This window comes from Nanorana parkeri, unplaced genomic scaffold, assembly GCF_000935625.1.
Source record: "Nanorana parkeri isolate BGI_ZX_2015 unplaced genomic scaffold, ASM93562v1 scaffold200, whole genome shotgun sequence".
Lineage (NCBI taxonomy): Eukaryota > Metazoa > Chordata > Amphibia > Anura > Dicroglossidae > Nanorana > Nanorana parkeri.
In genome coordinates, this window is record NW_017306468.1 from 835,386 (window position 1) to 861,335 (window position 25,950).

Below are 25,950 nucleotides of genomic sequence, written 5' to 3' on the forward strand. Positions count from 1 at the left end.
TACAAAGTCAACAAAATATTTGTATGAAGTATCTATTTAGCTTGTTGTGGGAAGTGACTGGTTGTCACTTTGATATAATGATCCCTTAACTTATCTTTCTCCTTTAGACCCTAACTTTAAATCTGTTGGCACCCCATACGTGCAGAGTGGAAGGTGGTATTGCTACATGGAGTATGTTAACATATTTTATGTAAGTAAGAATACCTTTAAATTTGTTATGTATTGATAATGAATATTTATTTCTTATTACCATAGATTGATTCATATGGCCTTTGGAAGTTACCTGCTTTATGATAAAGTGGACTTTGCTGTGCAAAGCGCGTTAGAGGATGATATGGAGTCACCATCTGCTAAAAGGCATATTTTCAACAATTTGATCAAATAGAAGATAGACCAATTTTAATAAGAACATGGTACATTGATGCACTTTTTGTATAACTGATGGGGGACTGTATAAAATCACAAATTACCATTATTGAAGTTTTAAAAATATATTTATCCCCCACTATTGTAGTTAAACCTTTCAATTATTGATCCATACCATACTGTATGGAAAAAACAGGGAAACAACACAAAAGCTCAGTTGTCACCACTTTTTTCAAATTCTATTTTTTTTTCCTCTCCATAATGTCACATCAACAACTGTTCACTAATTGCATAGTTAAAAGGGGCACTCTCTCCACCACAATATCTATGTTTTGCTTTTTCTAATAAATGGTGTATATGCATATTAATGCTTAATATAAAACTATCTTCAAAAATATATATTTATACAATGTGAAATGTCACTTATGATAAATAAATGTGTGTATGAATAAAATCCCACTGATCAATGCAGAACATTTGTTGCTTTAGTGGTACCTTTAATTGGCTAACTCAAGTTTTTAAAAATGCAAACTTTCAGGACCCCATAGGTCCCTTCCTCAGGGACAATTGTGAATTGTATGAGATTTAAGTAAGGGACCCAATGGACCTTGAAAGATTGCATCTTTAATAACGTAAGTTAGCCAATTTCTGTACAAAACATGCAAATATCTATCTTTTTATAACTTGATTAAACTGTCCATTTTGTCCTTATGAAGATAAAACCTGACACAGCAGTGTGAGCATTATCTTTTTAACAGTACAGTTTAGAACACATGTATACGTACAGCATGTTATAGATTGTAAACAAAAATCTATTGGCAAGACACAATTTACTGTTTAAATATTTAAATTAGTTTACCTAACCTCATAGGAGGGTGCTCTTGTGCATATGTTAAAACAGTACCCAGTCTCATTTATTTAAAAGAGAGGTATCATATTCGAAGAGCAAGATAAATGACTAGCCCAGAGAATTGGAGAACAAAAATCAGGAAACTTAACCTTAAAGGAGAACTATGAGATGAGTGATTTCCACTCACCTCATAGTTCTAGCCGACCTGTGACAATGAGACTGTCACAGGTCGGCTCAGTAGAACGGGAGGTGAGCGAACACATACCAGGTTCGCTCACCTCGATCGTGTAACGGCTCTCTGCCGTGACAGGGGAGGGGCTGGATTCCCCTCTCCCCGCTCCGATCTGCCAGCGCTGACTGGCGGAACGGACGGGGGAGGGGGCGGGTACAGCTGGCTCTGCCTCTAGATAGGCAGAGCCAGCTGTCACTCACGCAGCTGGGCAGATCCCGTCATCTACGCCGGGATACGCTCCGGCTGCGGCGTCTCAGTATAGCGCGAGCTGTAGCTCGCGGTATACTGAGCTTAGGGTAACGGGAGGACGCTAGTTTGTGTCCTCCCGTTACCCTAAGGAGAACTATGGGGGAAAACACTGACCCCATAGTTCTCCTTTAAAGAGGAATTACACTGAACAGCCATATTGTGCTTAATGGCCTGATGCTCAATATCCTTGTACATTTTCTCTTGATGTTGCTTTCTCCTTCTGTGTGCTTTACTATAACCCTCACATTTCATACTACTAGTATAAAGCATATTATTAAAATATACAAAACTACTAACTGGAAAGTATTTTGAATCTACAAAATCAGTTTATTTAAATGTTACCTATATGATTCAAAATCATTTGAAATAACTGAAAGAATGTTGAAACTGTGTTTAAGATATAAGTACATCAACATCCCCTTCCTGTAAGGACCCATTTACACCATAACACAAAGAAGGGAATTGATCAACACTGGAGCAGACAAAATTTGGAACAGCTGTACATGACAACCAATCAGTTGCTCTCTTTCAAACTCTAACTTGACAAACTGAAGAGAGAAGCTGATTGATTGCCGTGCATAGCTGCTCCAGATTTTGTCTGCTCCAGTTTTGATCAATTCCCCCCGATGCGCTTTAATGCCTTCATGCATTGATACACATGCAGGGTTTAAATATCTGAAGATCAGACCACCAGATCTTTGCATGCACTGCTACCTTAAGTTATTCCTTCTACTTCGTCTTTATGCTATCTGTAATAAAAAGTGACCTTTCTCACTTTATCCAAATCTTATGTGGCTTGAGATAACATTCTGATTTGGAATACACCAGTTCCCGCTGTTAATATAGACATGGCGTTTTGATGGAACATAGGCATTTTAAGGCTCATGAAATCACTCTAGAAATCGTATAATCCATCAGATGATTAAACAAACAGACAAGAAGCTAGTTTCGCATAGCTTAGGTTTGCTTTTCAACTTGGAAGTAAAAAGATATGCTCTAATGATAAAGTATAATTATGCAAGAGTTCTTCGTGCTCCACTCTCATTTACTGTCACACATAAAAATTCCCTTTCCCAATGCAACCACGCTTAAATTTGATTTTGTAAATATGTAGCCCAATGCCAGAGCATTTGTTTTTATTTGTCATCAGAGTAGCTTTAATTGCAGTCAGTTGGTAGAACCCTAAATAAGGGTATAGAAATAGGCAGGCTTTGATGTAAGGAAATCATGCAATGGGGTAAATATTAAGGCTAATTGGTTTGTGAGCCATTTCTGTATCTTACTGTATGAATGTTTTTTTTTCTGCAGGCTCTAAAATATTGTTCTCATTAATTTATTTACTACAGTTTTTTTTTACGCTTTTGCAGGGAAACATGAGGTTACATCTAACATTAAAATTACAAATTGGCGGATTTTGTCTACTGTTTTATTATAAATATGGAGCACTGTTTGCTTGTCAAGCAGCTTCATAATTAGCAGTGGTCTATGAGGTATCAAGGCAAGAGATCATCACATCACGCTTCAAGTTTATTCCACAGCTTTCTGCTAATGAAAAAGTCTCCGAGGAATTGGCATATCTGAGGTTGGCAGCTATGCGGCATTACACTTTGAACTTAAATTTTCTCCAAACCTACATTAGAGTTTTGTTTTTTTTGATCAGGCATCATATTTATAAAAATATCCAATTATTTTATGTTTTCAACTTTTTTTTAAGGAAGCAAAGCATAACGATGTTAGAATTTACACTGCATTTTTTAAGAATATGCAGCAGAGCAGAAATAGTATGTTGTGCTGGCAATGGAAAGCCAATTTCCTAAAAATCCTATGTAGAAAAAGGGGCTATCTACTTGTTCTTTTAGCTAGATCATTTTATTTCTACACAGTGATAGATTAGGTTAAAGTTAACCTGTGAGGAGCAATAAATACAGAAGCCTTTATCATTTAAAATTGCAGGCTACGAAGTTGACATTCTGATGACTATTTGATGAGCCACCTGGGTCAAGCATGCAGCAAATCTGAATGTGCATCCTGTATGCTTGTTCCTGGTTTATCACTCAATAAATAAAAACCAGGAGTGGGATTACACTTCCAGAGCCTGCACTGTTCAAAACCAAGTCAGTAACGGCAGCTCCCATATTTCTATCCTCACAAGATTCCTTTAAAGCATACCTAGACGTATTCTTTAACTGGACATGTACAGTTGGAATTTTGCAGCTGGTGTTCTGCTAGGCCCACTTCATCACCCATTCTGCAGCACTGAATAGCTTGCAAGGGGGCTGCCATATTAGTTGAGGTTCATGCTATTACAGAGCAGTTTTTCCTGTTCTTGGACTCTGCCCTCCTGATGACACCGTCAATATAATCCAGTGATCAGAGTCAGGCATGGGCAGGATATGTCTCTGAATATATTAACTTCCTGTAAGGAAGCAACTGTGAGACTAGAACCAGGTGTGCATAGTGCTCTGATGCTTCTGATCATGAATTATATGCTAAATGTAAATTTTTTGTAATTCATTGCTTCACCACAATATATTTTTCAACACATAATCCATGTTAGGCAGCCAGGTTTTTTTTATATACCAGAGAGTCTTCTAGAAGGGAAAACTTGGAAAAGGTTTTGTTATTCAAACTCATGATTTAAAATATCTAAGTTGCAAAAACATACATACACACCCCAGTCCAGCACTGCTTAGATGTCTAGAATTTTGTGACACTAGGTTATGGTCAGAAATTGTAAGGATTGCCTCCCTATAGCTGCAATTTATTTTCCTGGAAATATTTCTAAATGTAGCTGCTTGGGTGCTGCAGTCCCCTTTTCCTCGTTGATGGATACCCTGAAGAAAACAGAACCCATGACCTCAGCAGTTCAAGGCAAAGTGCTATGTACCAGGCCAACAAGCTGTGAACATAAATCAGATCTGCAACAAGGGTTTCAATTACTACAAAACATATGCCTGTATGTGAATGGTTCTTGTTGTCTTCATGTTTAAAAACACCTTTCTTTTGAATACCGTTTCTATTGTACCTATTAATTTGACTCACTTCTTTTTTTTTTTAAATGCTTTGTTATATTTATATTATTTGTGCTTGCACAGAATAAAAGTTTTCTGTAACAAAAGTAATACAGCTGTGCAATTATTTTTGCCTAGCAAGAGATATAATTGATACATATTTTCCTAGAGATCTATTGATCAGTTATTGACAAATGATGGTAAAGATTGATGACAGGTTTTGGCGCAACACCTATTTCCCTAATACATTTTTAGTTAATAGCGTTCAGAGAAATGATCACGTGATGAAAATAGTTAACACAACATGATCTTGATTGGAAATGACATGCTGTTCATCAAAGATTTAAATAAGATAGAAATAATTCATTTTACTTTATGTGGGTTCAGTTAAATGAATCAGTCTTTCTTTTCCAAACAATACCCTTGCCTCTTAACTTGTGAAATAAACCAGACTTGTAACTGATCAGGTGCTATAACCTGCATATATCAAGTGTTGTTAAATGTGCAATATTATTTTGTGCTAGGTAAAATATATTACCAATTACCAACCATTATTTTTGTGATTTAGTAGCAAGTTCACTAAAATTATAATTATGTATTCACAATAGCCCTTTGTTGCATACCTAATTTACATTCTAGGAAGAAATCCTTTGTACAGACAATTCAATTTCCCCCATTAATGCCAAACATCTGAATTTAAATAGCATGAAGTAGTAATAATATGTGTAGTTTGTTTTGGCAGCAAAATGATTTAACCTATGGCAATAACGGGTTAAGATCAAATGCATTCCAGACAAAAAATAAACATAAATACAACAATGCTTTTGATATGTAAAATATTGTTGGCAGCTTTGCAGACCAAGCTTAACTGATCTGCACAGCGTACTAAGGGTTAGATTTAATAAACAGTAAAAATGCATGTACATTCACATTATTCTAGTTTTAGCCCACCTGCCAAATAAAAACAAACTACATAAATATGTGAAAGCAGTTTAAAAGAGACAGGAGAGCAGCAAAGAAGCCAGTGACTGGCAGGTGACAAGTGGCTTCTGGCTAATGTGGCTCTAGTTTACATGTAATTGTGTGACTGCAGTATGGAAATGTAATTGTTAGGTCTGCTGGTACCTTTGTATATTTATGCTACTTAAAGAAAAAAATTATGATAATTTGCACAATAATGGAACCAGGGCTTAGGTCATACAGCTCACTATGCAATATTTTAATAGGGTGCCTCCTATTTATTCATGCAGTATATAATATATACACATTATATATAATGTGTGTATGTCTATTGGTTCTGCTCTTTAGTAAATGTTTACCTTCAGCTACGCAATAGCTCACATGGTAATGTGGCAAGCACACTAACATTGTGATACAGCCTCAGGCACATTCAGTCTTTGGTGTGGTTAAATTGCTTTCACTTGGGTTAGGGTTTCATGGCTTCTTAAGGGTTAACATTTCTACTTGCTCTTCCTGCTTTCTAATGTTGTGAAGGGATGTGAGGGGTTAAAGGATTACAACTAGGGATGCACCGATACCGATACAAGTATCGGTATTGGTGCTATACCAAGTATTTGGGTGAGTACTCATACTCGCCCAAATGCTCTGATACTTACCTCCGATACTGGAACTTCCAGTCAGATGAAGATCTCTCTCTCTGACCGGCAGTGCCCAGGGAGCATAGAGCTGGCTTTCTTTCCAATCAGGACGCCAGGTGGGGGGTTATGACCCACCTCCCGGCTTCCTGATTGGCTAGGAAGCTGGATTCGTGTGTTGCTAAGCAGCCTGGCTTCCTAACCAATCAGGAAGCCGGGCGGCATGTAATAACTCACTTCCTGGCTTCCTGATTGGTCAGGAAATTAGGCTGCCTAGGAACAAGTGAGGAGGTGAGTCATGATGTGCCGCCTGGCTTCCTGATTGGCTATGAAACCAGCTTCACTTGTTGGTAGGCAGCCTGGCTTCCTAACCAATCAGAAAGCCGGCTGCACGTCATGACTCGCATCCTGGCTTCCTGATTGGTCAGGAAGCCAAGCTGCCTAGCAACAAGTGAAGCCGGCTTCCTAGCCAATCAGGAAGCTGTGAGGTGGGTCATGACATGCCATCCGTCTTCCTGATTGGCTAGTAAGCTGGCTTCACTTGCTGCTAGGCAGCTTGGCTTCCTGACCAATTAGGAAGCCAGGCAGCACCTCATGACTCGCGCCAGGTTTCCTGATAGGTCAGGAAGCCAGGCAGCCTCTGAAGTCGGTGTGCTTTCGCTACAAAACTGGCTTCATAGGCAATCAGGAAGCCGGGCAACCGGTCATGATCCGCCACCCGACTTCCTAATAATCGAGGCACATACACTAATACTCGATATCAACGAGTACCAAAAAATAAATATTGATACTCCATAACGAAAAAACGGTATCGGAGCATCCCTAATTACAATCTTTGCTTCTCTATTGTATGTTAATGAAGTTAATGAGAGAAACACAATCTCCAATTTTCAGTCCTAAGTCTTTCTATAAGGACAGACCACCGTGCAGGTGCTCAGAAAAACCTGGAATAAGCCATGTTGTCTGCTGCAACAAAACATCTAAAAGGTAAGAAATATTTTTTTAAAATTTTTTTGGTATGCTGTGTGAAGAAGAATATATGGAGCTTTTCTCAAATTTGACTGCAAAAGTGAAAATATACAGGATATACAAAATAGCTATTAGAAAAATAGATACTGTAGCTCCTATCACCAGGCTAGGCTCCTATCCTCTTCAAAAGTCCACTAAGCCTCTACGTCTCTCTGCTCTCTAGGCTATTTTGACTGCAATATCCACAGAGTTTTTGCTCCATGGAGACCAAGGTTATATTGGTATCTTGATCCTGGTGTTGGCTAAAATTGAGCAGAATATTCTTGGAAATGTAACCCCCCAGAAATATCCAATAACTGACGTTTCATTTTAAAGTTGAATGACCCTTTAACACTTTAACATATTGTAAAAAATTACAGTGGGATTGATATATTTCCTATACCTGTATCTATGAATTACCTATTAGGAAGAAGTTCTTCTGCCTTTGGGGAAAACATAAATGGATATTAAAAACAGTTTAGAAAGTACAACACAGAAACCAGAAACTGTATTAAGTTATTGACTAAGGTAACTTATCGTATACATGTTTACTGGAAGTCTGAATGGTCAAGAAGAGGAAAAAAGCTGTAAGAAGAGCTGTGAAACATGTATCTAATGAAATTTAGAGACTTTCACTCTTTGCTCTATTAATTTTACAAAGCTGTTTAAAATTATCCATCTGTTTAAAGGTTAATAGCCTTAACACTTCTGAAATGGTTTCACTTTTGTTTCTTGCATTGTTCATGCCACAGATTTATTAAACACTGAACACATAAATGATGCAAACCTAAATTGTTTCAAATAGCTTTTTACAGTCAATGTAGAATTTTTTACAGTGAAAAGGGATATAATTTTCTGGTTGCTAAACTATATACAGTGTAAATTGTTGATGCACGACATGCTGAAAAAAACATTACACCCACCTGACCCTCTCTAAACAGAGTTTTATGGTAAAAAGAAAACCTGGCCGAACAAGGTTCTGGATACCAGTTTAAAAGATAATCCTTAGGAGCAACAAACTACTTGTAGTGAGCCCTGTCAATAAATACTTAAATAGTTGCATTTCTTAGGATTTGGAATTCCAAAAGCAAACAAATTCGACCCCACTGGAGGTTCTCCTCTCCCAATGAGTAGTGTACCTGTCTGTGCTCTAAAAAAATGCTGTGCATTGAGTTGACACAATGCATTAAATATAAATAGTAAAAGACATTAGTTTAAATGGACAAATGTGTAAGTGAACCTACAAAATATCAAAAAGCCAAGCCAATAACAAATAAGAAATTACAGTGTTGCTTGGTTGTTTGAAGGCCATCTGAGTAGGACAATGCAAAGAGCAATAATTATGCACAAGGTACAATAACACATAGAAACTAAATTAAAATGAATTTAATTCACTGTAGGTATATTTGTTAAGGGATGGCTTCTGAAGACCTTGGGTAAAGCACTTTAAACATCATTGTTGCTCTTTGCACTACTTTACTAAATCAGCCTGTGTTTTCAATTGAACAAACACACAACTCTCCATCCTCAAACGGAAGATGGAGGAGCGCAAGGTCTCTAATATCCACCAGCTCCGTGATGTCGTCATGGAGGAGTGGAAGAGGACTCCAGGGGCAACCTGTGAAGCTCTGGTGAACTCCATGCCCATAAGGGTTAAGGCAGTGCTGGAAACTAATGGTGGCCACACAAAATATTGACACTTTGGATCCAATTTGGACATTTTCACTTGGTGACGTGTACTCACTTTTGTTGCCAGCGGTTTAGACATTAATGGCTGTGTGTTGAGTTATTTTGAGGGGACAGCAAATATACACTGATATACAAGCTGTACACTCACTACTTTACATTGTAGCAAAGTGTCATTTCTTCTGTGTCGTCACATGAAATGATATAATAAAATATTTACGAAAATGTGAGAGGTGTACTCACCTCTGTGAGATACTGTATATTGATTAGTAATTGATCATGAGATAAAATAATAAAACTCGCCTTAGTGCATTGACTATTTGGTGTCTGTACCACCCAGTCAATATATTATGATGACTGACAGAAAATTGAGAAAGCACTAGAAAGATTAACAAAAACTGAATTTTTGACACATTTGGCATCAACAGTGTCCTTATGCATTATTTTGCCAGAAAGATGTACTGTTATTACAGCTTAAAGCAATTCTAAGGGAATGCCGGCGTTTCTATACATCAGAGGATGTTATCTTTTACAGTGTATCAAACACATACCAACTGAAGAATGCTGAGGAGTCTCAAAAATTCATACTTGCCCATGTGCTATTGGTTGTATGAGGCATGTGGATTTCATAGAATATGTTTTATATGGTAAGGGCTTCCTATTTTTTTAGTTGGCTTTTGTAATTTTGTATGGTGCCATCTTAAATAAGTACAATGATTAAAAAATAAAAATAAACCCTTTAAACCCTACATTGTGATGTTAGCAATATTTAGTGAGGATTTATATTGCAATGCCTCAGGAACATTAAAAAAAATTCAAAACCCCTATCTAATTGCCTAGTCGTGAACTAACTGACATGATCAAAAAAAGTGTACTAAATAATGCAATATTAGAAAATAATTTTCCACCTGCAGTATAACCATATTAGAGACAACCAGAAACCTATCATTTCCAATTCTTTTCCATATGCTAGTCTTGTCCAGTTCAATGAAAAGATTATGATTTACATGACAAACTTGTTTCATTACTGATTGCTGCTAATTTCAGTCCACAGTCCTAATTTCAGTAACTGAAATTAAGCATTTGCAAACACCAATTGAATTTGAGGTTCTGCTTACCTTTAATCAGCACAGTCATTGCCCATATTTTATGTGATAGATGTCAAGTTCCTGGTAATTAACTAAAATGCCCAAAATTTACTCAGTATTCATTGTGAGAAACATAATTGTACATTACCTAAAATAATATAGTTGGGATTTTCAAACATATAGTATCATTTACTTCCAAACTGAATTTTTTCAAGACAACTTTAATTTAACACATAATGATTCCGATTAAACTTCCCTTGAAAAACATTATCAAAAACATTGAAATAGTCTACTGTTTCTCTTGTTTTTTTGTTCTTGGGTTCAAAGCTCCTCTTGCCCCAACTACTGCAACACATCAGTCAGAAGGTTGTAGTAGATACACAGCATCCAGAACCTGTATATTTTTGCTTTCAAATATATAAATTGAAAGGGGTTTCAACCAGTTTTGGTTTACGAAAAAAAGGTGGAGTTCGACTGTAGCAGTATTTTTACGCACAACTAGCATAAGTACATGAATCTGTCCTATTATCGGCCTCCTGTTATCCTTTCCACAACAGCATTGAGACAGGGAGAGTCAAAGCACTGTCCATGTCTCAGGGAGGCAAACTATGCTGCCCTGGTGCACAAAGTGTTGGGAGTTCACTGTTGTCATCATTGTCATCACCATCACTGCCTCAGACCATACAGGACTTCCTGTTCACACCTTGCACCACTTATCACAATAGGGGGTTATTCACTCAGCTGCTGTAGGCAGCTGAGTGAATAACCCAGTCAAAGTGAAGTGAGCCGAACTATGTTTGGCTATTCACTCCGGCTCAGTACGGCTGATTTCAGCCATACCTTGGCTGCACTTCGGTCAGCCGAATATGCTATGAATGTTTGGCTGAGCCGAAGTGCAGAAGGACTTTGACTCAGCCAATCCAACATCTGGATCGGCTGAGCCGAAGCTCTGGCAGCTCACTCGCTGCAGTTTGTCCCTATTCTCACAGGGGCTGAATGGCAGTGAGTGAATAGTAGACATGTGCGATTCGGTTCGTTCCGAAATTCGTTTTGGACGAATTTTCGGAAATTCGGAGATTCGGATGCATCCGAATTCCGAATTACAGCTAAGACGAATGCAAACGAATCCGAAATTCCCGATTTCCTGAAATCCGTTATTGGACGAATTTCGTTGCAGCAAAATGACAGTAGGAAGCCAGACATCTATACACACAGTACAGAGGCTATAGAGTAGCGGTTAAAGCAATAGCCGAATTCTGCTCGGTACCTCCGTGCAGAATAGAAAATCAGTGAAAAGAGTTTAAAAAAAAGGTTGAAAAAATATTTTACAAATGTACAAAATAGTAAAAGTAAATGTACAAATAGTAAAAGTAATGGGTGGAGCCAGCCATGAGATCATGGCTGGCTCCACCCAGCTGTCATTTGCGGGGCTTACGGCTGGCCTTCGGCTGGCCGTTCGCCCTGCTTTGGCTGTCACTTTGGCTCAGTCAAGCCAAAGCATAAGCCTTCAACTTGGCTGAGCCGCTCGGCCACCTTCGGCTGCTGTACGGGCTATTTTGAATAGCCCGTACAGCAGCCCTTCGGTTCTACCAAACAAAGAGAGCTGAAGGATCAGCCAAAGCTACGGCTGGATCCTTCGGCTCCTTCGTGAATAACCTCCAATAGTGATTGCTGGGTTTTACTCACTTTTTTATTACTCCTCTAAGGTACTAGAAAGGATAGAAGTGTAATCAGTCACTACCACCACCATACCTCCTGAAGTTAGATTGGCTGCAACTGCACTTGGAATTAGCTCCCTGCATAAATCTACTACATACCCACTTCACTGTCTGGAGAGTAGTGGCCACAAAGCACCATGGGAAACTTGAAAAGCTGAGATTAATTGTTCATTTAAAAAAAGAAGCCATCCACCCAGTGCAAATTACAAGTTTTTAGACCAACTTTGTCTGCTATTTTTAGGTTCCAAATTCAATGCTGCTACTTATCACACTGAAGCCATTTACATTTTAAATTTTCATTGAACAGTTTTAGTGGGACTGCAAGGTAATTATAATGTTTTACTCACTATAAAGTGATTAGGCAGATAAATGTGTTTTTCTACTGTATTTTAGATGTGACTATACGACCTCCTGTCATACCATTAGATTGATTAAGGGATTAGGACAAGACATCTTTTCAATTGTGAAGGATGAGATGATCTTGAAAAACTTCCTTCACTAGTTTTTTTCTGAAAGATTAATGATTCAAAGACGACCTCCATTCCATGTTTTGTTTAACAAACAGAGGAAAATCACAGAGTGTTATTTAGGACATATTGCTATTCTTTTTTTTTACAGTGCTAGGACACAGGTAAAAGGAGAAACTCACATCCACAAAAGACTGTATTGAGAAATTCCAGCCAAGGAATAATACAACTATGGTCATACATTGTATAAAAATATACTCCTATTTAGCAAATGTAATTACTTTGTATTGATAAATTACCAATATAACAATAGGCAACATTAGGAAACACAGTGCATTACATTAAAATATATTTATAACATTTAGTTTACTATAAGCCTGCTTTCACACCTAGGCATCAGCGTTTCAGTTCGTTTTCCTCGCCTCTTATGTATATTTTTTGCCTGTTGTTGCAAAATAGCATGTGCTTTTTGCGTGCTTTTTTAGGCAATGTATATAATGAGGACTCCAATGAAAAGCCATGGCTATTGTGACATCTTTCCTGCTCCTGTTTGTTAGGAGTGTCATTGTGGCATAGGAGAGTGGAGTGTTGTTATGGAGTGCGAAGATGGATTCATGAAATCAGTGCGTCATAGCGGCTGTAGTGACTACGTTTCTGATTCTCAAGAGAAGAAGAAAGCAGAGGAGAAGGTTCAGGGATCATCCTGTGATTGCGAACTGACAACAATGAGGCCATTTCTAGTCCATGTATAATGATCTCCGTGGGCATAAAACTACATTTTCTGAGTATATCCGCATGTCCCTTAAAAGGTAAGTTCTCATGTTCAAGCTCACTCGGTTATGTGTGTTTGTGACCTTGCACATGCATTATTATCTTGAGTGATGCACGTTATGTGACAATTAGTGGAATTTATCCGAACTGGAGCAGACTGAATATGGAGTAGTTGCCCATAGCAACCAATAAGCCTCTCTTTGTTTAATCTTTGAAAATGAGAGAGATTTTTGAAAAAGAGACTCTATTTTCACCGCCAAATGCTCCAGAATCTGTTTGCTCCTGTTAGAATAAATACTCCCCCCCCCATTTTGTTTTGTATGGACCTGCTAACAGGCATTTTCATAAAGTTTTGATGAGCTACTGGGGATGTTTTCACCTTCAACTGGGGGAGTATTCCAGCCGCTGAAAGACTCCTCATCACTTTACGGTAAGTGGATTTTAGTAGGTTTCGGCCAACATGTGGGCAATTTGTCAAGATTGGAGTAGACAGATTCTGTAGCTGTTGGCAATAGTAACCGATCAGCTCTGCTCTTCAGTTTTTGCAGTTACGGTAGCCAATTAAAAACAAAGGGAGAAACTCATTGGTCGCTATGGGCAACCGCCCCAAATACTGCCTGCTCCACTTTGAAGAAATAGCTCTCTAGGGGGAATTTCTGAAAACTGGAGTGGACAAAATCTAGATCGGTTGGGCATGACAACCAATCAGCTTCTTTCTTCAGTTTGTTCATTTTTTAAGCTTTGTTAATGAAATAAAGAAGCTGATTGGTTATTAATTATAGAAAAAAATATTTTGAGTTATTGGTGGTTGCAGATGCCAATTACTGCTTTCGCTACATTGACGTGGGGTCATATGGGAGCAGCTCTGACTCTAGTGTTTTTGTACACTCCCCCTTTGGACAGATGCTGCGTGACAATGATCTTGATCTGCCTGAGAACTCCCCACTACGAGAAACAAAAACTCCTGCTCTGCCATTTGTTTTTGTAGGGAACAGGCCTTTGCCCAGGATGATCACCAGATGAGGCCCTATTCTAGTCGAGGCCTGAACCTAGAGGAGAGGGTCTTTAATTACAGGCTGACAAGAGCATGTCAAGTGGTGGAGTACACTTTTGGAATCCTCTACAAGAAATAGCGATTTCTGCACGCTGCAATCAACCTCAGCATGCAATTTGTGCAGTTAAAGCAGCATGTGCCCTGCACAATTCTGTTCGGCAGCGAGATGGGTTCCTGTTTGAGGATTCCCTTATGCACACCATGGAAAAGGCCAATTGGGCTGGAACCCATGGCAACACCCAAGGGGCAAACATTAGGGACCAATTTGCCTCATACTTTATGTCCCCTACGGGGGAGCTTTCATGGCAACTGGAGGCCGTTGAATCCTGAATGTATATATGGATAACAGTGAATGTGTCTGATGCAAATTTGATGGCTTGTTTCTGCTACTAAATAAAAAATATATAAAAAGTGATAGTGCTTTCTTTCCTTTTTACTTTGGATATTTCTTTTTGACTTGAGTGTGGTTTGTTAGCTTTGCTTAGGTGACTTCAGATACCTTGTTCTTATGGGCTAGTGCAGCTTACCACACACACATTCCAGTCTGATTGTGCAATCTCTACCACAACAAGTTGTGGAAAGGCCTGGATGCTAGCACTCTGATGGATTGCAAGGTTTAGGTGAAAATATTTAATTAAAGTTATGGGAGATTGAAAGTTGATTGGACATAGATTGTAAAATCAGATTGTAACATGCGTGGTCAGCCTAGTACATTTTCCACAAACCCAGGGCTGTCTATCTCCATATGCAGATTCCTAATGACAATACTTCCTAGACTCCTGTACATTAGCCCAGGGATTGGCAACTACAGCCCTCTGTCTGCAGTGGAATGACAAGTCCCTGATGCTTTAAATGTTTCTGAAAAAAACCTGCCTACCAGGTCCCACTATGGGTGGATTGCCTCATCACAATGGCCCCTGGACCATGCATATATTATATTAATTATCTGGTAATAGAAACCAGTTGAAGCAATATGTTTGGTTTGCGATGACTGGACTTATACGTTTAAATGCCATACAATTTGAATTGAAACGATGATGCTAATCATGCGACAGTATGTACCTTTAAAAGATGATATACAAGTTTGCAAGGATTGGATGTATTCTCTACTTGCCATATATGTTGAATCAAAATGTTATTGACTATGCTAATTATGCAATATGAAGTATTACAAAAAGACTACGTATTTCTAAAAGACAATGTTCAAGCTTACAAAGATGCAATGGTTTTTCTGATTATCATATATGTCGAAACAAAAGTGAGATTGACACTGCCAATTATGCAATACGATGTATTATGAACAAAGATGATATATAAGTTTGCAATGATGGGACACATTTTTGAAATTGTTATATAGTATGAGCATAAATGAGATCAATTTTGCTGGACTGGATCTTTCCCCAAAGACAATGCACCGAGATAAATATCAATATGACTATGGGTAACATAATTAGTGCATAATAACAAGTATGTATATGACAGATCTGCTATGCAGACAATATATTAGACACTGTTTTTTTGTACAAGAGGGATACCCCCTCTACGATAGGATGCCCCATTGACTGTGGCCCATGAGATACAGGGACTGATGTGCCAATTAGCCTGGGACCTCTGGACTCATTCCTCTATTTGTCTTCGCCCATAATAGCGAGTTGTCCGCCTCGGCGGCAGCTCTTCCGCTCCTATATTAGAACAGGGGGGCGGACATAGGGGACGGCTTCCCTGGTCTCCTAGGTAACGGTCCACACCGCCGAATGATGACCGGAATTTTGATATCCAGTTAGTCTGTTTGGCGTTGGGGGCTTTATAAGGGGAGGGGTGAAAATGTGGGACATGTGGACAACATCTTTGGAAACCGTCAGCTGAGGTCATATTAGGTAGTCCTAGTTCGGTCCAGATCAAGGTATGCACATCTCCCCCACAATTAGGGTAGTCTGTCATACATACAGGCTCTGGCCAAGTTGGGCATGAGACGAATGAGGAGCAAGTTGTGGTGGAGGCTAAGATGGGATAGCACATGATAGGTGGCCATTAGACCATCTTATATTTTATATATGCATATATATATATAAATATCACTTAGAATAATACTATGATACCATTATTATTGCATAACACTGCGGATGATCCACTAGCAGTATGGTGACTGGTTATGTGTAACACACATGAAACTTTGTATCACTTGTCTAAATATACACAAAGTTTACATTCACAGTCTTTGTAACATTTGCAACACACTAAGGTTTCCCACTATCACTAAGTTTATTTATTTAATTATTTATTTATACATACACTCATGAACCGCAACCCTATGTCATGTCAGGTTGCAGCTAACTGATCTCACTCACATGCACTGACATTGTCGAAAGTTAATACACATTATAGACTAAACACAGGGACACTCCCAATACTTGACTGGCTCACACTAACTGAAAAAGGCAAATATGTATATGTCGAATTATACAAATATATTTAGAGGAAAAGTTCTAATGTGGAGACATGAAGGAATTTTGGCCCATGACTACAATTCTTAGAAATATCCTATCCTCTTTTCCAATAGGTTGAGGAATTAGGACCACTACATTACTGGAAGGAGGCCATTCCTTACTAGATGCCTTCTATAGAAACATCCCAAGAGGGCAGCTTGGGCTTTCGTGAAGCTTCCAAGGCGCTCCTCCCCCTGATGACCCGGGGTCCCAGGCACAACAAGGGACGGAATGTGGGGGTTGGCGGTTTTCCAGCCACCCAATCATCAGCACATCTGTTTTTACCTCAGGCACTGCTTATGAATGACTATCAAGTCCCGGTCCCCTGAAGAAGCGAAATTATATATATATATGTATATAGAAGCAGCTTGACCTGAGACTGTATGTACTGGGCACATGTCAACTTATATTTATTGAACGTAGTCTTCGTTTAATAATGAGATCCAATTTTATTTGATCTATTCAATGTCTAATAAATTCTGATTGAACTTTTACATATGGGACATTTTTACATTGGGTGCATTTATCTCTCTACAAACCCATTTTTTTCCAATGTTTTCCTTACTTAAGACACACAGAGGTAGAGGCATGCTGGGGTTGGTAGTTTCACCACAGCTGGAGCTGTGAGGCTGCATGATGCAGCTATCTCACAACAAACTTGAAGTAAACCGCATGGCACATACACATGTTTACCTTTGTTGTGTTGGATAGCTGGGGTGAAAGGATCCCACTCTGGCCAGATGTTCCTTCCTAGCTGACACCAGGCATTGGTCCTCCTCCCTTTGTTCTTGTAGTGAGGGTCCCCATACAGGCAGGGAGTTTCTCCCTTTGTCTTTAATTGGCTCACATGTATTTGTATGCAACAAAATGCCTAGGTATGAATGGGGGCCTAGACTAGATTTTGACTTTTTGTAATGGGGTAGATGGTTGGAGAGCCACAACTGGAGCCTACTTCAAACAAATAAGTCATTCAAAAACTATTCAGTGGTATGTGAGGGTCAGAAGAATTGTTAATTTCTCTGATCGTTTTTTCATTGTATCTTATAGCGTATAAATAGCACAATGGTAGATAAAAAAAGGAAAAAAAATATTATGTGTTCACCATGTTTATGCTCACTTCCTATCCACTAGTCCTTGGCCCTGTACTTGATTTGTTTGGGCACAGTTTTTATAGTCTAAGTCCATTTTTAAGTGTTATAACAGTGAAATCTTTACTTTTAGAAACAGATTTGTGTGCATTTATTTAGCTGTTTTCTCTCCCTGCCAGAGCAGAAATGGCAGCATAGTGTCAGGCTGTAAGGCACCCATGGAGACTGACCTATCTGTTGCCTGAGATTTGGGCTGACAATTCACATTATTTCTGGATTTCTGAAAGAGGGTGTTGCAAATATCAAGTAACAATGCATTTCGTTTTCTGTTATTTAATCCTGACAGCAACTCTCTTACATTACTTTTTTTTAAACAATTATTTATTTAAAGTTTTCACATAACAAGGAAGTAACAAAGACATACAAGATAGTCCAAATATAGAACCAGAATGAACTAGGATGCTCTTAGGGAGGGAATTAGGAAAAAGTAATTTTACGAGTTCCATACAAAATCTGTAGCAGAGTCCAAAGATTTCTCAATGCCACTGGCATTCCCAGTCAATTTCAAGTAACTAGACAAACTAAAGACCTTAATTATGGCAAAAACATAATTGATTGTGAAGGCTCCCATCTGTCCGTTTATATACGGCCGCTGGACGGGAAGCAGTTAAAGTTATATTACACTCTCTTTTTTCAATAATGAATCCAGATCAAACAAATATACATTGCCCAGCAAACTATTTCTTGATATTTTTTGCCCAAGCACTTATAATCATCATGTTTCCAAACAGCTGACTCAAACGCATTCAGCTCCACTTCCCTGAACTTCCTGTCCAGTACATGATCACAAAAGAGAACAGCAGTTGTCCATCTACTAACTTGGAGGTAGGAGAAGTGGGGAGCAGGTAGCAGGGGAGTGGTTTGCCTTGCTGTGCCTGTGTGTTACTAGCATGCACGAGGGTGGCTCCATAAGACCCTGCAATGGAAAGGAGATACCCTTAAACAAAATATTAGGGCCAGTGCTCAAGGGCCCCATGGATTCTGCAGGAAAATACATTTTTGAAACATCAAGGAGCATAATCCATTGTAAGTAATATAATCAGCATTTGAAGTACCTTAAAAATAGGGATGTTCAGATACCGGTACTGATACTTGGCAGTTTCCACGGGAACTACCAGGGTTGCAGCGGTCTACCACTGTCTTGAAATAATTTGTCTATCATGTTTTACAAAAACTGTCCCATGACATTAAACAAAAATGTATCAGTACTTGTATGTGTGAGTACTTGGACAAGTATCAGTACTTGTACTTGAAAAACTGGTATCGGTGCATTCTTATATTTATATTTATAAAAATAAATCATACAATAAAACAGGGATGCACAAATCCCAGGAGCTCCATGTGGTCCTTAAAAATGACAGCTGCCTCCTAACTTTTGAATTTTTCTCTAGTCTGGTCTGGGAGCTGGAAAAGTGTCTTTAGATGTACTTGTCATCTGAACATTCCTACTTAAAAATCTTTTGACTTTGATATCACTTTAGGTAAGCTCCAGGGCTGCCCTTGTACAGCTGCTTCTTGTTCTAGCTGTACAGAGAGTAAAAAAGTTCAAAGCAAGTGCCCCTGGACAAGCTGGGTTTCACTACGTATGTTGGAAATGTCCATCTTGTGGATACACTAGCTGCAGTAAGGTACTGCTGTAGTTTGTTTTCAATCCTGTCTGGTATTCATTTAATTTTACATAGACTATAAAAGATTTTAGAGATGTAAATGACATCATGCAAACATGCTCTTTTTCTGTGCAATATCAATCAAAAGGTATAGTCTCGTTGGTTGCACACACAGTTCTTTTGCAACACTCTAGCACCTTGTTCTGACACGCGGGATACTCAATGTTGTTTTCTGCATTATGTGTTCTGTTATCCTTTGTTTGCAAGTGTCACCCTTCTAACACCATTCAAAACAGACAGCGCCTTGTCCTCGTGTAATACAGTTTATTAATCAATGAACATACAAGCTGACATGAGGAAGGGGGTATATTCCCCAAAACGTGTCAGCTAGCAAGGCAGCTTTGTGTGGGGTCTGCCTTGTACCATTCATTCAGTGATTACCATGTGAGTAGTATTTTATGTCAGTTTCTATGTTCATTGATTAATAAACTGTATTACACAAGGACAAGGCGCTGTCTGTTTGTTTTGCATGTTTTGTGAGGAATACTTCCCAGTGGCCTTTTGATTATGGCAGCCTGCAAACGATTGTTGGTGGAGAATATCACTGGGAGTCTGCTGAGTGCTGTGGCGTGCATTTTTCTTCTAACACCATGTTCTAGCACTGGATTCTTGTCATTCAAAAGACAGTAAATATCTCTGACATTTTTGGATCCCAATCAACCGGGACAATAGGAAACAATGAAACTGCAATTTGATAAGATAAATTGGTTCTTTAAAGGATATCTATGGTCAAAAACTAACAAGTAAATGTGTATTTCTACACTGCCGGCCAAAAAAAGAAGTTGCAGAATCTAATATTTAGTTGGACTGCCTTTAGCTTTGATTACGGCACACATTCGGGCACCAACTGCTATATAAACATTGTCAGACGTTCTAACCCATTCCCACTCTACTGAAATTATGTTTTTGTTTTACTCTGACTTTGTTGAAGAGATTTTCTGTCACCTGTCCTAAAAGAAAGTGAGGGGAAGTCTCCCCAATAAAGACATGGCCAGAAATAAAAATGTGATAGAGGCTCTAACTCGTCTCTGTGCTATACAGAACAAAAGAAAACATTCTGGCTAGGCTTGAGTTTTAAAGTTTTACCAGGAACAGAAAAGAACAGATTCCAGCATCACAAAAATGTTACAGCTGCAAACTACAAAAAAAGTCACCTTGGATTTTGGCCAATGCTATAAAAAATTAGGTCAGCTGCCTACCAGTATATATTGAATGACCAGGTTTTTCCATCAATGGATTTTTTCTTCCCTGATGGCACATTGGGCATATTCCAAGAGGACAATGCCAGGATTTTTCGGGCTCATATTGTGAAAAAGTGGTTCAGGGAGCATGAGACATTTTCACACATGGATTGGCTACCACCAGTCCAGACCTTATCCCCATTGAGAATCTTTGGGATGTGCTGGAGAAGATTTTACGCAGTGGTCTCCCATCATTGCTACAAGATCTTGGTGAAAAATGAATGCAACTCTGGATGGAAATCAACGTTATGACATTGCGTAAGCTTATCGAAACAATGCAAAGGAAAATGCGTGCTGTAATTATAGCTAATGGCGGTCCAAAAAAATATTAGCGTGTGTGACTTTATTTTGGTCAGGCAGTGTATATGACCAAGCAGTGCTCAAAGCCTAAAGTGGCAGCACAGTCCAGAAAACATGGAACTCTAAAACTGTGGATTGCAATAAAAAAGCAGAAAGGACCAGCCAAAGCAATAGTTTCAACTAACTCATCTTCACCCAAAGCTATTTGTTGAAGGTCCTTTTTAGTAAGAAGGTTTTATATAACATTTCATTATATTTATTTAAAAAAGTAGTATTTCTATATGTATTATAAATCTATGGAAATCACAAATAGATAACATCACTTTTTTTGAACGATGGGCAGTTTAGGCAAAGGGGTTAAAACAATTCCTTTTACTTTCTATGTTACCTCAGGTGCCCTGGAATCATCTGCTACTATTGTACAACATCATCATAAAACCAGCTCCTGCTTGCTATTATGTAATTAAATGTATTGTATACTGATAAATATGGAAGACTTGGGCTGCTCTGGTTTATTGCATGCAGTGACAGAACATGTGAATACTTGATTTTCTTTTAGAATGTCTGAATTTATCTTGAATTTATGGCTAAAAATAAACAGGATATTCTTCCTCCTAGTCATGCCATCTTGACAGAGGATCAGCAAGTGCGTTCATAATTCATAGCCAATTTTTCAAAATATTTAAGGCTTATTAGAAAAGTTTACAGTACAATGCAGGAGCTGTCAGTAAAGAACATATGACAACAGCATAATATTGTGTCTGCATGATGAATTTTCACACTCTTGTCATCGTTCTCACTCTGATGTGGGAGCTTAAACATTTCAAATAAGAAACTGCTTACTGCCATTGAAAATGAAAAGCAATCACTTCCCTGCCATGCCATTTCCTTGTTCATAATTGTATACTTCCTCACTTACGATGCAGTGTTTAGAATGCTTTAATTAAGCCGGTTTTTGTTTCAGGAGCATGACAGACACTCCTGAGATAGATAATAGATTGATATGGAAGAAGAATACTTGAGGGGTCCTGGAGTGCTCATCATTTACTAGGTAGGATATGTTAAACATAATAGTGGTAAGATCAGGCCCTCCAGGACAAAAAATGAAAGAGGCATTTAATTGGAACACTTAGCAATCACAAAACCAAGACAGAGGTTAAATTGTTTTGAGCAAGAGAAATTAATACATTAAAGGTTATATTTCCAACTGTGAGGCTGCAGAGCCTGGCTCTTCGGCAGTGTCAGAATCACATGAGGCAGAAGAAATGACTCTGAAATGATTGTGGAATCATTAACAAAAGCCAAGGCAGAGTAAGACATTTCCCAGCAGGAGGGTGTGAAGAAGAATAAAGACATGGAGAGAGCTCATTAAGAATGAATTGCAGACCATAAACATTTGAAACCACTAAGTGTGGAGTTCTATCTGTTATCTAATGACTCAGAGATTATAAAATAGCTATGACTTTCAGGAAAGGAGTTGACTTTGCAGGAGGTTGTTTGCTATAAAAAAAGTATGTTTTTTAAACATGGCAGAGGTGCATATTGATATCAGCTACTATAATGACATCAAGCGTTTTTAAATATACCTGTACATCTGACATACCTAAATCTAATGGTCAAGGCAAAGAGTTTTCCCATTACTTATGCAAAGGAAAAATACTTATGAAAGATAGGTGCACATTGACATCAACTTTTAAAATTCAACAAAGCATTTTCAAATATACCTGTATATCTTATGTACCTAACTCTAAAGTAGAATAGAGAGTCCCACCGCACTCCTGACCGAGGGGGGTGCTGAAGTGGCCGCAGACTTTTGTTTGCCTGATGAATGGACCGGACAGGTTCCGAAATGTTGCCACGCATGGTGTTATGACCTGCTAGATTGAATAAAAGGATTTTGTTTTGAAGAAAACTTGTAGTGCTGATGACCTTTTATTCTGCTTCACTTTAAAGTAGGGTATACACTGTATGAATTTTGCCCGCTTCCTGATGAACCCGATGAAATCCGCAGGGTGGGTGCTGCTGTTTGCACCTTCCGTCCGGGATCCCTCTGATTGAAGCATCAGATTGCAAAATTCTTGGCTGAACTGAGCTTTCAGCTCTGATTGGGTATTCTCACAGCAGCCAGCGGCCGCTCTTAGAATAAAATGCAAACAGCTGGGTGTTTGCCCATTAATTTTTGCATTAATTGATGGAAGAATCTGTTCAATTGTTTTCCTTCAGCCCGAGGGTTGAGCGGAATAAATAGACACATGTATACCCGACTTTATGGGTATCAGGCATTGCAAGATTCAGATGCCCATAGGCATGATAGGCAGATGTACGATGGAATTTGCAGTTTCAGCTGGAAGGCCAGAGTTTGTCTACCCCTGATCTAGGTGAATGGTCTTCTGTAAGTTAAGCCAATTAAAAATACCTGTTCATAAAGGTTATATAGAGGAAGACGTGTTGTCATGATATTACAAAGCATGGTAGCTTCATTTGCAAAGACTTAGGATTTGTTGACACTAGGTATACAATGTAATACATTTTGTTTTGAAACATGAATCTTGTCTTTTCTACATTGACCATTCTCAGTGAAAAACTACAATTATTATGGTAGCAAACATGACAACTCAAATATACTATTGCAGTAAACCATATGGTGGAGCGTCCCACCTGCCACAAAGTCAGGCAAGAACAAATCTATATATGAAGACTAACAAGAAGTATGGCACACAGGGACCACATGAATGATGTTAACCTTCACAATTCCATCCTCTATTATTCTCATTCAATTCAAATAAAAAGGAAACATCATGTGTCGTAGGTTATGCAGTCTGAGTGGATGCTCTCCTATTTTGCTGTATATAAAATGTTTAAAAAGTCAACAAAAAATGTGTTCTCCTACCTGTCAGTTTATATAAATATACATATACATGTGACATACTGTATATGTACCAAGTTAAAAGTAGTAAAATTTTCACAAAACATAATACCACTTTGCAACTAAGAAGGACTCAAAGTAGGAAAGTAAGAGATGTGTACAAAATAACTTTATTGATAAGAATATCTTTATGATTAAAACATTTTCTGGTCCGCAGTTCAATGGTTTAGAACACCTCCTGGCACACTAGGTGGAGATAACCCAAGTGAGGCACAGCTCTGTAAACTGTTAAATGCACAGTAAGGATACAGATATGTTTGTTGATCTACCTACCAAAGGATGTGTTACTCTGTAACGACAGTCTTGCGATTTACACACCTCTGCCACTTTGCACATCCTATCAAATGACACGTTTATATCCTGACTCAGCAATGCAGATTCTTGGTTCAACCATGCAACGTCCTTTGTCACCTCTGTGCCTCCAATCTGTTACTTATTGGAAAATGAATCGGCATCATTGCCACAGTAAGCTGATTCAGGAAGCAGTATCGCTAAACTAGGAAGTAGCAAGGGTTTTTTTCATATATTGTTTACCTAGATGTCACTGGGACAGTAAGTGACAGAAAATGTGTGGTGTCTCATAAATAAAAAGTTGACTGAAATTTGAAGGCTTTTCCATCTAAAACTATAAACTGGAGTTAGGCTTGAACTAAGGCTACTAAACCTGAATAGCTGGGCCAACTGACCCAGACACCAGGGCATAATCCACACATTCATATATTAAATCTACAGTAATTATCAAATTATTCATTACATGATACATATCCTAACCCACTAGCACTAATCATTGAGCTGCTACATTGGTTACTGGTGAGTGACGGATTTGCTAAAGAAAAAAAAATAATAAAAGATATGCTTACAGAAAAGAACCATCATTCAATTTTGTATTTTATTGTTTTTCCCCATGCATGAGAATTGTAGACTAAATTAAAATTACTCATAAATGAAATATGTAGTGAAGTAATCATAAAAAAGTCACAAATATGTATATAGTACATGAATGTTCCAATACCACTATAGAATTTGCCATGTTTAACATTGTAATAACTTTTGGGAATAAACTGAGAAAGGCTGTATCAGTGGGGTTAGAGGATGGGAAATAAGATGGACATACCAAACAATACCCTGTTTCCCCAAAAATAAGACCTACCCCGAAAGTAAGAACCAGCACTATTTTTCAAGATTCCTGTAATATAAGACCTACCCCGAAAATAAGACCTAGTTTGGTGGTAGCATGTGAGGGGGAACTTGCAGGAGAGATGGTATCAGCCTGCAGGGACATACTGTATTAAGGGGATGACAGTGGACTCCCTCCGGCCAGCGCAGTGACAGGGAGCACTCCAGTACCATACATCACCAACTGCTGTCCCCCTGAAGGCACTGCTTAATGTAATGGTACTGTACTGTACTGTAATGTGTACCGGTAAATGGTACCGTACTTTACCACGCTGCCCACTGTCTGATGTCCCCACTGCTGCACCGCTGGTACCACTGTCCCTGGTGGCAAAGGAAGCCGGCGCTGTAGAAAGCAAGGCTGCGGCGGCGGAGAGAGCAGAGCTGCATTAGCCCATATTCCGCTAGAGCGCCAGTTACTGTGACATGCGGAGTGATACCAGATAACTTTGGATTGTTGTACATGAATAACTTTAGATTGGTGTACATTTTGTTGCACATAAAAAAAAATAAAATAAGACATCCCCTGAAAATAAGACCTAGTGTTGTTTTTGGGGGCAAAAAAAATATAAGACAGTGTCTTATTTTTGGGGAAACACGGTATCTCAGATATATTTACTTCTGATATTACTGCAATGTCCAAATACTTTCATAAATGTGTGGGGATGTGCACCTTAAGCCCTGCTTTATGTCTTTTGAGTTTTGTAAAAGTCTCTTTCAGATTGCTATGTCAGAGGTTGTTTTAACTCTGTCTGCTTGTTGGCTGGCCAATTGCTAATGAGTTTGCCCTCAGTGGGTTGAACCAAGCTTTAGCACACATTCTGAACAACGAGTCTGGGCCTACAGTCTGGAGTCTGTGTCTGTGTCTGAGATACTACCGTGTTTCCCCGAAAATAAGACCCTGTCTTATTTTT